General features: G+C 35.8%; 1 pseudogene; it reads right to left on the minus strand.

The window, feature by feature from the left end:
• Positions 1-5269: 5269 nt before the first annotated feature.
• Positions 5270-6959, minus strand: LOC143607531 (WD repeat-containing protein 26 homolog pseudogene; annotated as a pseudogene).
• Positions 6960-15678: the final 8719 nt, after the last annotated feature.

A 15678-nucleotide genomic window follows, 5' to 3' on the forward strand; every position in this document is an offset into this window, starting at 1 on the left:
GGTTACCTTCTTGATTTTGTATGTGGAATACATACTGCTGATCGGAAATGACATTCCAACACTGAAATATGTCAAATCTTATCTTGGAAAGTCCTTCTCTATGAAAGACCTCGGTGAGGCTGCATACATACTTGGAATTAAGATCTATAGGGATAGATTAAAACGACTTATTGGATTAAGTCAAAGTACCTATATTGATAAAGTGATGAGACGCTTTTCAATGGAAAATTCGAAGCGTGGTTATATACCCATGTCACCTGGTACTATTCTTTGTAAATCTCAAAGTCCAAGTACGGATGAAGAGATTAAGAGAATGAGTAGGATCCCATATGCCTCGGCAATAGGATCAATTATGTTTGCTATGCTTTGCACCAGGCCTGAGGTATCTTATTTGCTAAGTATGACAAGTGGATACTAGCAAAATCCGGAAGAGAATCATTGGATGGCTAAAAATATGCTCTTGATTTATGGAGGGTTAGAGGAAGAACCCGTTGTGAGATGTCACACTGATTAGGGTGGTTTATGCTATTTTGTGTTTACGTAATGGATAATTTCTCACTGTTTTTTGTTTGGTAAAGTGAAAATTTCTAATTGATGGTGAGGATGAGCATTTCATTTAGGTAGACTTCATAGGTGACTGGTTTGTAGGAATGGCAACGGGGCGGGTTTGGGGCGGGTTTTGCTTAACCCGAACCCGAACCCGAAACCAAAAACCATCCCCGTACCCGCCCCATTACCCGTCGGGTTTAATTCGGGGATTCCCCGTTTGGTTTTTTGTACCCCCCGACCCGCCCCGTCCCCGAACCCGAAAACCCGAAACCGATCCGACCCGAAATTGGTTCACATAGAAGAATACTTAACTTGCTTAACACATAGAAGAATACTTAACTTGTTGCTTTATCTTCATGATTCAGAAAAACTTAAAAACCTAATTAATTAACAAAACAAATCAAAATATAATAGTTACAAAGAATTAGTCCAGCAATCAACGATTAGAATCGATTAAACACACTATTTCTCCTAACCTAAAAAACAATTAAATATTAAGTCAGCATACGCTTCTTCAGATCTAACTCACAGCAGCAAATTCACATTAAAATTCACAACTACTAGAATAACGAATATCATTCCAATTATATATTAAAAATGGTTACGGTTTTAAACAAATCTGATATGCTTTTAACAATTATAATTCCAATTAAACACAAATATCGTTCCAACAAAACGCATCTTCAACAACAAAATCAAATGCAGGACAGAGAGAACATCAAATAGTCGCAATTTACATACCAGGAGTTATCGATGAAATATGATGTTGATGAAGAAGCAAGTGTGACTGTGTGAGTGCTTGTTAACCCTAAATCCTTTTAACAACCCCAATTTTAATACAAATTGGTATACAAACTACTTCTATTTCTACTACATTTGGGTCAAACGTAATACAAAGGATGAGTGGATGTCTGGATGTAGGTTTAGGTTTTTAATATATATATATATATATATATATATTATTTATATTTATATTTATATATTATATCGGGGCGGGTCGGGGCGGGGGTACCTGAACCCAAACCCGAACCCGAACCCGAAACAATCCCCGAAACAATCTCCGAAACCCGACCCGAAACCGAAAAAACAAAACCCGACCCGACCCGAAATAAGCCGGTTTTCGGGTTTCCCCGTCGGATTCGGGGATTTTTGCCATCCCTACTGGTTTGGTTTATAAGCATATGCTTTCTATTTAGTAAAAGTATGGCATTTGTGATAGCAGCAAAGAATATATGTATACTAAACTAAGATACCATATGGTATACAATATATCATACATTAAAAGTTCCATATGGTATTTCAATAGCAACAAGCTGTATAGTGTATACAATTTACTAGAGGTGTTCACGGCCTAGTTTAAAACCGGAAAACTGTACAAACCGTTCATTTTTTTTGCTTCACGGTCGGGTTTTTAAATTTTTTTCAGTCGGTTTAGAAATTTCAAACCGTACCGAACGATTTGGTTTACAGTTTAGAGTTGAAACCGGTCGGAATAAACCCCACCTGACCGTAATATTAATATATACTTTATATATTTATATATGTTACATATCAATAAAATTGAAATATAAGATATAGCATGATAACAATTATACGGACCTTAGTGTCAATGTAGTTGGTTTTTATGGACAACCCATTTTATATATTTTACACCACTTTTTCATTTTATTTTATATAAACTTTTTGTATAAAAGTCCAATAAGCCCAAACTGTTGGTAACAGTCCGGTTTCGGTTTTAAATGACCAAAAACGGCTACTAAATGTTTGGCTCGTGATTTGATAATAGACTCTCAAAACCTAACTGTGAACACCTCACCCTTATTACTGGCGTGCATGATATATACATAGCTAATGCCCCGGGCATATGGGTTAATTGTTTAGTAAAGTGAAAAGTCATATATTTGTTAATCGCATCATTGCATTAATATTGTAAATGACAGTTATGTGTGTTTAATGTTTTTAAAATTTCCTTTTGAATGTTACCTGCCTATATTATTTGTGTTGGTAGTTTGCGGTGCATTTTCATTGGTTGAAGTGGTATTTTTTTTCTCAACTCGTTTACATGTTGGCGTTAAGGTGACCTTTTCAAGAAAGCAATGGGATAACCACATCAAACAACTCTTTTGTAACTATCTTTTGTTACTAAATCTTTGTAATGTAAGTAGGGCACAAAACAATGATCTTTTTTAAGTATGGTACAAAGCATGGTAGCCATAAAAACCATCAACACCCTTTTATAACTATGAGTGTATGTCATTAGGTAACTAACAACCTCTTTGTACCAATGCACCATAAATAGACATTCCCCATAGCAACACACGGCTGCTACAGCTAGTTTATATATATTAGATCATATCATTTTATATTATATTACCTTGAAAACTTGAATCAAAATTGATCTTGACTACTTGGTATTAACGCATAGAAAAAAGATTTGAATTAAAGAATGATTGAAGGCTGCCAGCTAATAAGTTACCCTATAAAAATGGGGATTGGTAAATTTATTTAAAAATGCTTTTAATATTCCGGTTCTTCGGCTCCACGTCTAGAAACGTCGATTTACCCGGAACCGAACCGGGAACCATTTAATGCAAATAATGAGAACCGAGAACCGTAAGGTAACACACGTTAGTAATTCTAAGGCACCGAGTCGGTTCCGGTTCCTCGGTTCTTGCGGTTCCGAACCATTTCTTGCCCGCGCCTATTAATATATACATTTTCAACTAAAAATGTGCATAACTAGTTGTGCTTTTTTGCTTAACATGTTTATTATGCATTGTTGTATTGTATTTCTTGCTTTAGTGGTTGTACCCCACTCTTATTTTTGCACTTTTGTGAAGATTGGCTCAGGCAACAGGTGATCACCAACAAAAGTATTCGAAAGGTGTTAAGGTAATTTCAGTATAAAAACCTAAGTCAAGCCCCTTTGCAACGAGTTGATATGAGTAAATCCAATAATTTTGTGTTGTTGTAGGAAGGTTTTGGAAGGGATTCATACATGTGGCGTTGTTGTCCTCAAGGTGTTTGATGAAATGCCAGAGAGAAGTTTATTGGTGTTTTTTAAAAAAAATTGTTAGTTTGTTTGGGCTGGAGTTGTATTGTCTCAATTTTGGTTCTTGTGAAGGCAGGTTGCTTTCATAGATTGCGAGAATAAGTCAATTTCAGTTTCATATAAATCAAATTTTCATAATTTTGTTTTTAAGAAATTTTAAATTTATAGAAGTATAAATCAAACTTCATAAAATGTGTTGGTAGACATTTTCAAAGCATTCATCCTTTTTGAGTTTATTATTTTTTTAATTTATGAGAAATAAGTTTATTGTTTGTTTCATACTCAATTTTCTCGGCAAAGTTGAATTTCCAGGTAATTCTTACCCGCTTATGTATCATCCATAGTCATATTTTTAGGGTATTAAGCAATTCAATAAGTTACTCAAAGTTGGCTTATCATTGTAAACGATTTTGTTTATGCGGAAGGTAATACCTTAATTTTTATTATCTTTTTGCATAAGAATGTCCAGTTTACACAAACTTTATTAAGAGTTGTTTTTTTGCTTCATTCATATGCATTATACAGACCTATGTTTAGGGTTGTCTCTAGGGACAACGAAATGAAGTTAGAGCTTTAGACATCCACTTCCTAACGCCTTCAATTTCTATAACAAAATTAATAATTATACATCTATAATTTGGAATTTGAATTGGTGTGTGCGATTTGAGTGGTGTTTAAACTGAATTAGGTCTGACAAGGTGTGAAGAACTACATTACTTCTGTATTTGCAAAAATATGATGAAAATATCTTGATTTATTTGGAGTGAAAGCAAGATAGCATTTTTACAACAATGTCTCGTTTATAGGTGTTTTTTAGGTCCCCAAAGAAGTTGAACCGGCCCTGCGTATGGTAGTGTTGTAGTGTGACAAAGAGAAATTTCAAGTTGGGTTATAAACTCTCGCATAACAACTCATGATCACGTCATTAGTTTCTTCGGTTGCGTTTACCCACAGCCTGCAACACGGGGTTGAAATACTAGCTAATAATCAGCATGACAAAACTATATCAAGCATGTGATACTAGCTTGTGAAAATTCTCTTGGACATATTCTATGTCCATTTCTGGGAAAAAAAAAAGTAAATACATAGCAAAATGGCTCTTTCATGATGAAACTTTGTAATTTGCATCAGCAATCCAATACGGCTTTGTTAAGATCAGTCTCATTTATAATTTTGTTCATTTGTATTTTGACATTTAACCTTTTGTTTTTTACAAATATACATAAATATTTTCTCTTTAATAAATGAATCATGTTCGGATTGACATATTTAGTTAAATGGGTCGATTTTGAGTGAACTTGTTTAATTAAACCATTTGAAAATGGTGACAGACCCGTCAAACCATTTGACATATTTATATAAGTGAGTTATGGTTAACACCAGTGAAAACAGGTGTTTAAAGCTGATATTCCTCGTCAAATGACACAAGTAAAAGGGCATGCTTGGGTTGCACGATATATAGTGTGCAGGTTAGGCTTTAGTAACTTTTACACAAGTGAAAAGCGTGCACTGCGATTTACTCTGGTTACTGTATTTATCTTTACCAAAATAAAAAGACCAAATACAAGTCTATCAACAGTTTTCTCAAAACACATCCAATTAACATATCAAACAACAAACAGCAAGAAAACAAGAAATCCTGCAATCTTTATGTATTCAAATTTAAAACCAAACACACTTTCAATAACACTACAAATTTGAATCCAAATTCAGAAACATAACATTCAACCACAGTTTAATCTGTAAAGTTCAGGTCTTTCAAACCCCAGATACGTATAGTTCGATCATCACTAGCCGATGCAACCATATGCGGGTTCACCGGATTCCAGCTAGTACAGTTCACAGCCCCAGAATGACCACCTAAAGTCTCTAAAAGCTCACCTGTTTCCCTATGCCACACATACACCCGCGAGTCTTCACTCCCACTAGCAACAAATGCTTGATCAATACCGCCAAAACAAGCCCGAACCACAAATCTTGAACATTTATGGCCTTTATATTTGGCCACAAGCTGTGCATCCACATCAAGACTCCAAAGATGTATTTCTTGATTCACCAAACTAACCAACAAGAACTTATTATCACCGGATAATGAGAACGAAACAATGTTATAATCCTCTTTGATTAATCTTTCTTTCCCTAATTCTCGATCAAATATCAGTATCATGTTTTCCTTGCAAATTGAAATTATAAACTTCCCGTCACTCGTAATCTGCAAATCTGATATCCTCAACGTCTTTTCACCTCTCCAAGATTCCAACTCGTTCCCATCCAAATCCCACATCACAATGCTTTTATCGTTAAATCCAGTAAACACTCTTTGACTATCTGGAGACCAGTTACACGAAACCATACCAAGATCGGTTTTATCAAAAACACGAACGCATTCACCAGACTGAACATCCCAACACCTCATAACCTCTTCCACACCACATGTCAGAATCCGATCGTCACTCGGACTCCAAGAAGCACACGAAACCGGTTCTCTGTGCCCTAGTAATCTATGCTTAACAACGAGTCTGCCATCGAGACTAACTTCCCATATAATCGCTGACTTGTCTTTCGAACACGAAGCTAAGAATTTCCCATTGTTTGAAAACTGAACAAACCAGACTTCATCTCGATGTTCTTGTAGAATCTGTAACGTCTCAGACGGAATTTGAGTTCTTCCACAGTTATGATCACTGAATAACGAATCAACCCGTACAGAATTATGAAACGAACAAGAATCTTGCTGCGAATCAAGAGCCTGTTCTACTAACTGTACCAATCTTCCTTGCGGGATAATAACATTTGGCGGAAACAACCTTTTCAAATCGAGCATCACCTCTGATCTCAGCTTCGGTTTAACCACATCATCACGAGAACGCAACAATAAAAACGAAAGCTCACGAACCCTCCCTTGATTTTGATCAATCGAAAGAGGCGATATCTCGGTTCGCAAAGTTCTTAAAGCATCAAGCACCTTATCATCATTCAAAAGTTCTAAAAACTTCTGTTCTAATATTACCAAAGACACCGAATTAACAACCGACTCATCTAAAACCGAAAGTTTTTGCAACGAACTCAAACCCGCATCCCAATTCGCATCAAGAATCTGTCGGGTGAATTCAGCAACCGTGGGTGACGAAAACACAATGCCGGATTCTTCCTCGAGAGACGTGGTTGTTTTCGTGTACCCGAGAGAATGTAAAGACTCAGCTATTAATCTAACGAATTCAACTTTCTTGATTCCCCTAGACCCGATTGAATCATCATCATCCATTGATGAATAATAATCAGTAACCGATGATCCTAGTTTTCTACGTTTTGATGGTGGGTCAGAACCCTTAACACCTCCCATGAATTGGATAATCAGTCCATACACAAATTGAAAATAAACAGACGAATTGGAATAATATCAAAAAACCCAGTTCAGATTACAAGGAATTCGTACAAAGAATCAAGAATTGGTGTGTAAAGGAAATGAATAAAATAAAAGAAGTTACCGGCGATGAATATGCTGCGGTTTCAGAGATGGAATTGGAAAATGCAAAGAGAAAACAGGAAAGGGGAAATACACGTGGAATTGGAAAGAAACACACCACACATGTATTGTAAACCAAGGCAAGGTTTAGGGAAGAATATATTATTTTTTACTAATGATTTTGATTAAATTAGCGTGGGATTTAGTAAAAGAAAAAATCAGTTACTCATAAACTTTTTTTTTTCCTTTGAGAATCCTGCCATTTTATTACATGTGATTACAAGTTGGCATGATGGTAATAAAGCAGGGATGGGTTTTTTAATCACACCCTAAGACCGAATACAATCCAAGGTGACCTGATCTAACCTAACCCGAAAACAGCCAATCTGAATGAACGATTAACCCAAATCCAAGTTAAGATTTGCGGGTAGTTTTTCATGGGTTAAACCTGAATGAACGATAAGCCCGACTATCAAACAAATCACTTATGTGCAGATCGGTATTTGGATTAATTTACATTACGTCCTAACCCAAACAACGTAATTAGAAAAGCCAAGGAAAAAACACCCAAAGAACACCTAGTAAAGTGAAGCCAATGTTTTGGGCCGCCTCCTCCAAAAGCCCCCCAACTTACTATTTCTACATCTGTGTTTGTTACTCTGGGCCTAGTAGTTTGGGCCCCCAACTTTCTATTTCACCATCTATTATGTGCGGATTCGGTTATTCGGGTTATCAATATGTGTGAATCTCATGAAACGGGAATGTTACACATAACGAGTATAATTTGAATGGGCTTTAAGACATTGTTTCAAGTATGGAAATAAAACCCGAATTCAATGAAAAAACTCGAAATTTGAAATATTTGCGATGGATAATACCCGTCCCATTAGGGTACTGGATAGGTTTGGAATTACTTTTGAAATTTTTCATGGGTTTGGGATGGATATCTGATTTGTAATATGTCCGATTAACTGACCCGATTACCCGATAAGATAGCCCCACTTGATTATATGCTTGAGTAACCCTGCAAATAGTTATCCGTAAAATTGTTATTAATTTTTTGATGGAATTTGCTTTTTTTATTCTTTATATGGTAGAATTGAATGTATCATATGAAACTCGGAGCATTATTCATTCATCAAAACTTGTTTATACAATTATTTGTTGTTATTAATTAGTTATTGGCAACATTTTATGGTAATTATTTTTTATAATAGATTAATAGTTTACCTGAAGAAAATTTCTAGTTATAAATTGTCAAAACCCGATATATATACTCGGCAAGTGTTTTTCCGGGTATTCCCAACCGCGGTTTTGCCCGATATTTGACGGGTAATTACCCTACAAATACCCAGCATGTTTTGGATGACTTTAGGATGACCTTTACTAACTAGGCATGGGTTTGGGAATTTCAAAACCCATCCCAAATCCAACCCATTATCATCCCTTTTTGTTTCAAGAGATTAGTGAATTAGACTTTGATTAAGATGTTGAGTAATATTGGGCAAATAAACCGGTTAACCCAACAGATCCGAAAGTCAAATCGAAACCGAACCGGTTTGAAACCAATAATGTAGAAACCGGTTTAGAACCGATTGAAACCGTAGGTTCGGAACCGTTTAACCAAACCGAAACGGGTCAAAACCAGACAAAATCGGTCAAAAACAGAAATGAAACCGATCGTAACCTGTTTAAGAAACTGATTTCAACCCAAACCTAAAGCAATGATAAACTGGTTTTGAATTTTGTTGACCAAACCGAACCAGTTTCAACCCAAACCGGTTTTTATTTGTAAACCGGTTTGTGCACCTCTAATGTTGAGTATGTGTCTAGACTTCTGCTAAAATTTCGGAAGAGAAAACTATAGAGGTAGAGTAGTAAAACGACCCACATGCACAAGAAAGATACCCGCGGGTCATCAACAACACCCGCGGGTCATTAATAGTGCCTGCGGAAGAGACCCACGGTCCATAAAAAAGCTACACACGAGGAAAAAACAATATGAGTTCTTACTTAGTAAGGGAGAAAGGTTCTAACAATATCCTTCTAGAATATCGAATAATATTCCTTGACAAGGATATATACCCCCTTTATGAAGAATACAAGGTGGGATAGCCAATGAGGAAAAGACAGTTGGACACCTGGTAACAACCATGCACACGGACAGCTTTTACCTCCTATCAAGGCGTGACACGTGTCCATTCGGGTAGAAAAAGAATCTCCTAGATAGAGACAACTCCACCAATAACACTCCCTCCATCCTCGGCTATAAATGCCTTCATCATCATCATAAGGTATGGATACACATTTCTTAGAATAAATCAATCACTTCTTTACTTTCTCTCTCTACAAGAACAGTACTTATTCTCACGCCGGAGGGTGGTTACGAGAAGACCCTCCATCTTGTCCTTCCCTTAACGGGACTCACGGTGATTTGTTTTGCAGGAGTCATCAAGGATCTAGTTGAAGATCTGATTCAGTCTCACGTTAGATTCAATTTATAACCCGTACTTGGTGGAAATATAGAACCGATCCTCACTGGATTAGATTTGTGTTTCTTCATTGGCATCATCCGTATATTTTGGCTAGAACAGTTTGTTTCCGTAAGTTTTTGGTTAAGATGAGTCGGATTCAACAAGTTCCGGTGGATACTCCAGCGGGGGGGGGGGGGGGGACTACTACTTTTGGAGGTCCCGTTCTGGAAGATATGGGTTGGGTGATGACGGAGCTTCGTCGGAACACTCATGCTTCAGATCTAGAGATTTTCCCAGATTCGGAGGTGATGAGATGTTGGTTCACCAACAGCAGCCTAGATCTGGAAGAACAACACAGACTCCAGAGGAGTGGTTTCGGTAAGAACAACAAGGACTAAACAATACATACGAACGCCTCCATCTACTCTTCCCGGAAACCACAAAGGTACTAACCAAATGCTCATTTAGGTGCTTTTTGTGTCTAGATTGTGACATGCTTATTGAGCCCAAGAAATGTTTCAGAGACATCAGGGATCATATGAATTAGTCCCTGTCCAAATTTGGGCGATAATATGAAAATATTTGGTGATTTTATTACCGTTTGTTAGGGTTTATTTAGAAAAAAATAGTTAAACTGCTTGAAAAATTATGACTTTTTTTTGGAGAACTCAGGTAATGCATCACAAGATCACATATAAATTTTGGGGTTAATTGGAGAACCCTAGCTGTGATATTTGAATTCGCATTTATTCGAGTTTTAGCAATCGTTTATGGCTCCAAAAGGTAATTTAGAAAAATTATTGAGTTTTGGAAATTTACACGGAATTTTGGAAGACCCTCCATCTTGTCCTTCCCTTAACGAGACTCACGGTGATTTGTTTTGCAGGAGTCATCAAGGATCTAGTTGAAGATCTGATTCAGTCTCACGTTAGATTCAATTCATAACCCGTACTTGGTGGAAATATAGATCCGATCCTCACTGGATTAGATTTGTGTTTCTTCATTGGCATCATCCGTATTTTTTGGCTAGAACAGTTTGTTTCCGTAAGTTTTCGGTTAAGATGAGTCGGATTCAACAAGTTCCGATGGATACTCCAGCGGGGGGGGGGGGGGGGGAGGGGACTACTACTTTTGGAGGTCCCGTTCTGGAAGATATGGGTTAGGTGATGACGGAGCTTTGTCGGAACACTCATGCTTCAGATCTAGAGATTTTCCCAGATTCGGAGGTGATGAGATGTTGGTTCACCAACAGCAGCCTAGATATGGAAGAACAACACAGACTCCAGAGGAGTGGTTTCGGTAAGAACAACAAGGACTAAACAATACATACGAACGCCTCCATCTACTCTTCCCGGAAACCAGAAAGGTACTAACCAAATGCTCATTTAGGTGCTTTTTGTGTCTAGATTGTGACATGCTTATTGAGCCTAAGAAATGTTTCAGAGACATCAGGGATCATATGAATTAGTCCCTGTCCAAATTTGGGCGATAATATGAAAATATTTGGTGATTTTATTACCGTTTGTTAGGGTTTATTTAGAAAAAATAGTTAAACTGCTTGAAAAATTATGACTTTTTTTTTGGAGAACTCAGGTAATGCATCACAAGATCACATATAAATTTTGGGGTTAATTGGAGAACCCTAGCTGTGATATCTGAATTAGCATTTATTCGAGTTTTAGCAATCGTTTATGGCTCCAAAAGGTAATTTAGAAAAATTATTGAGTTTTGGAAATTTACACGGAATTTTGGAAGCTAAGTCGATCACTAAAAAATTTATCGGATTTTTCGGAAATCATTTGGTATAAGCGGACAATTTACCCGTTTAAAATAACATATAAATGGAGTCTTATAAGTTAATGAGTATGTAAATATTTTCAAAAATATTTTTACAAAAGTATAAAAATATTAATTAGTGAGTGTATAAATTTTCATAACTTAAATATAAACAGATAATAAGTTGTGCTAATTTAAAAGTTAAACGAATATAATTCTAATAAAAATCAGCAGCTTTGTGATTAACGAACCTGCTGGGATATCAGAACATCAAGATTGGTGAAATATCAAATTTTTGGGTTAATTGAGTAAAACCGAACATTTTGTGAGAAATTCGAACAATTCGGATGGATTGTGTGCGTTTTCTACAAACCAGACTGTATAAAACGGAAATGAGTCCTGTAGCGAATCCAGACATCTAAACTCTGAAATATCTTTATAAATTGAATCATTTTATCAACCGACACGTTTACTCAAGTTTGTGTGATCTTACCTATTTTTTAAAATCGTAAACGACCAACTTTGCCCAGCACGTGAAACGGTGAAACTGAGCCAAGTTCAGTTTTAAACATTAGACATTGAACGTCACAATCTAAGACTACTGATTGTTCTGGGCGTGACCGCTATACCCAGGCTAGATATACAACCCGATTCAGTATGGAGGCTAGTTTAATATTAAAATATTAATTATATAATACCGATTATAGGAACAAAGCTGTAACAAGCTATATGAGCTATGAACTGATATCGTACTGATTATATTCCTATTTGGTGAGTTTTATGACCCCTCTTTTTAAACTGTTTATGAACATTTTGGGTGAAAAGCATATTGATATACATCTATATATCTGGAAATACTATATGATGTGAATTATTTAAGTGCTAACACACAAAAAGTCCCCACACACACAGTGATTAACTTCGAGCCGGTGGCTTGTGAATAGTACTATTGGTTTGACAAACCCAAATGGAGCCGGAACGGATGCCGAGACATTTCACCATTTGCACATGTCCATAAAAATATACAAACACGCTATGTAGTGTTAGACATAGCTATTAGGGGCAAGTTATGGGCGGGCCAGGGGGCATAGTGGTATACATGGGAAATAGAGGCAAGTAGCACAAACAAACATTCAAGGTTTCACTGTAGCTTAGCATAATTACATCATCAACATACAAACATTCATATGTACATATAAATATATAGATGTACATACAAACATACATACATATATACATACGTGCGTACATACAAACTATGATTGTTGGGGTTACGCATAACTGATTTCAATCACCAACTATTCGTAATTGACCGTTTTAGCATGCTTTTAAGGTGTACCAAAATTGGAGCAGAAAGCTAATGTGCTACGTGTTTGGCTTGTGATCAATGTTGTGTAAATAGATGCAATTGTATTAGTAAGAAGTAAAGCAGTTTAACGGACTAGTTTTTGATCTGTATCACTTAGCTTGTAAACTAAATTAGAATGATGTAATATATTGTAAATTAGTTTGTATGTTACTTTATAAACAATGTGGTTGACACCATATGTGTCTGTTACATTCCCGTGTTACGCTTCCGCACTTGCTAGTTGGGGTGTGACAAAATCTCTCATGGTTTGAGGCTGGGATGTTGACTTAGGGTTTCATCTGCCTCTCTTCTCTCTACCTCAAATCAATTGTGTTGGGAAAACAATGGTTTAAAGTTTAATCAGCCTTAATATTTTTATAATGACTTAGTTAAAACAATGTGACATACAATAGTTCTAGTTCATCATTAATAACTTTATATCATGCACACGTCCCTTAACACTTGATGGATCATCACTAGTCACAATTAAGCAACACTAAAGTTAATCAAGACTACACACTCAAGATCAAAGTTATCAAGTTCATGTCTACCAAGAGTTAAATCAATATTTCTAAACAAACATGAAGATGAAGAAATCACATGACTAATTAACAACTTAGTTAAGATATGTTGTTAGTTTTTATAAACTTAAGATAAGTTTATAAAATTATATATTTAAACACAACTGTTTAAATATATCAAATATTTGAAAGACTTATTCCACTCTTGGTCCATCTCCTTCATGCATTGGACAACAAAATCTAACAAAGCGGCATGTCAAGCTCAAATGCGGAATGAGTTGAAGCTTTGGATGAATTTGATAAAGTATGTTTAACCAAATGGGTAAATTACATGTGTTGGTCAAAACAAGAAGCCAAGGTATCAAGACAATGACTGCACACACGTTCAGATTGGTAAACCCAATGTGAAGTCGACTGAGTGTCCATGGTTGCTAGAAGGGACTGTGGAAGCAACTGTCGGGCCATCAGTCCTTAGCCTTGTCTCTCACATAATAGAAGACTTATTCAAACTAAGTCTTCACCCCTTTGATCTACAATATTTACACAAACAGTTCAAGGCCAATCTCTTCCATTATTCGAGTATAATCAAGCTTCTATTAGAGAAAAAATTAGAATCGTATAGAAAAAATAAATGCTTTTCTAAGTTATAATCCAAACATCTTATTTGTAATTAGGGGGTCAACACTAGAGGTTGTTCTAGTGTTTTGAAAAGTGAGGAAGAACATTAAGTGGTGATTTGAAAGGGAAACATACTATCTTGATATGGTGTTGTTTTGTATTGGGTTGGGAACTCTATCTTAATATAGAGTTAACTAGTTGTTAGGTGAAAACTCGCTATTATGATATAGTCAGATTAGAATGAATTGTAAATCGAAGTACTTGGTGCACTTAGTGAATAAGTTTATCACTTCCTTTGAAGAGTGAGACGTTTGTATTGGTGATCCCTACAATTTTAGGAAGACGAATATTGAAGAAAACTCTCGATCGAAGATCGGGGAGAGGACGTAGAGTGAACTAGTTAACATTCACTTGAACCTTTATAAATTCGGTTGTGTCATCTCTAACCCTTAACCCTTTTCTTATTTGTGTTTATTATTATAAGTTGTGAAAAGAGTTTAACAAAGTCATTAGCTCATTAAAATTGTGTAGGAACGTAGGATTGACATGCATGAACGTTTATGATGATATCTACTCACAAATTCTATGTGCGGTATCCATAACAAAAGTGAAAAACACAATAATATCTCTTTAACCTCTTATATTAAGCAATACCAGCAAAGTATAACTCGAATATGACAAAATACAGACCATGTACTCTCTGGATCAAGTGTTATCAACAGATATGTTAAGTAACCTATTTATAGGTGTGCTTGAAGCTTATACACCGTGTAAGCTTATATGGAGCACATGTTATGCGCCGTATAAGTTATCCGGCATATAAACTTACGTTTAAACATTACAACTATTCCAAACACTGCTATCTATACACTAAAAGACTTAAGAAATAGACATTATGCACTAACAAACTCCCCCTTGGATGTTGCTTAGTCTTGGTCTTCAAAATCTTTTTTTGTTGATTGAAATAGACATTCTCAAGGGGCTTTTAACGTTTATCTATTACGATTTGGTATAGTTCAAAAAGGGTTAAACAATAGATAAACGTTAAAAGCCCCTTGAAAAACCCTCAATAGATTCGTTTATTGAAGAACTTTTTACAATAGATAAACGTTTATTGATCAACCCTTTTGATCAAAAAGGGTTTTAACACATTTTCTTATTTTTCTCAGCACTTTAAGCAATAGAAAAAAAAAGCAGAGGGCTTAAAAACCTTAACCATCGGCCGGATATTCCTATCACGCTGTAGAAAGTCCAAGGTTTTCAACGAAAAGGCTAACCAAGAAAATAAAGTAGAGGATTCAAAAACCTTGACCATTAGGTCGTATATTCCTATCGCGCAGGAGAAAGTCCAAGGTTTTCAAACAAAAAGTCTAACCAAGAAAAATAGTAGAATGTCTTTTATTAAAATGGTACATCTTTTGCAAGCATTTTCTTTTTCTTTTGACTATTTTCTTTTCCTTTTGACTTTTGTGCAATACTTGACTACTTAACAGACAAAGACTTTGATTAGACATAGTAAGGCTTGAGTATGATAGACTATTACATTTCTATCTTCATTACCAAGACTTTGCTAGAGACTAACACACCATCAATACTGTTAATCCACTAATAATTTGGCAATATTTACGTTTATATCACATACTTTTCTTTACTTGATTGTCTAAGGTCTATTAACACACTGATGCGGTTAAACACACAACCTTTTTGGCTTACTTTTATAGGATTTGGGACTAAGATGACCAATGTACTATCATTTTCCCTTTAGGCTTCAAAAAACTTATTTTGAGGAGCATTTTTCTGTGTTTTTGGCTTTTGATATATCCGAATGTTTTGGGATTTTTCATTTATACTATTTTTGGTTTTCTCAAATATTT

The sequence above is a fragment of the Bidens hawaiensis genome, unplaced genomic scaffold (genome assembly GCF_021521415.1).
Source record: "Bidens hawaiensis isolate Kalapana, Puna unplaced genomic scaffold, B.hawaiensis_p1.1 tig00083269_1, whole genome shotgun sequence".
NCBI lineage: Eukaryota > Viridiplantae > Streptophyta > Magnoliopsida > Asterales > Asteraceae > Bidens > Bidens hawaiensis.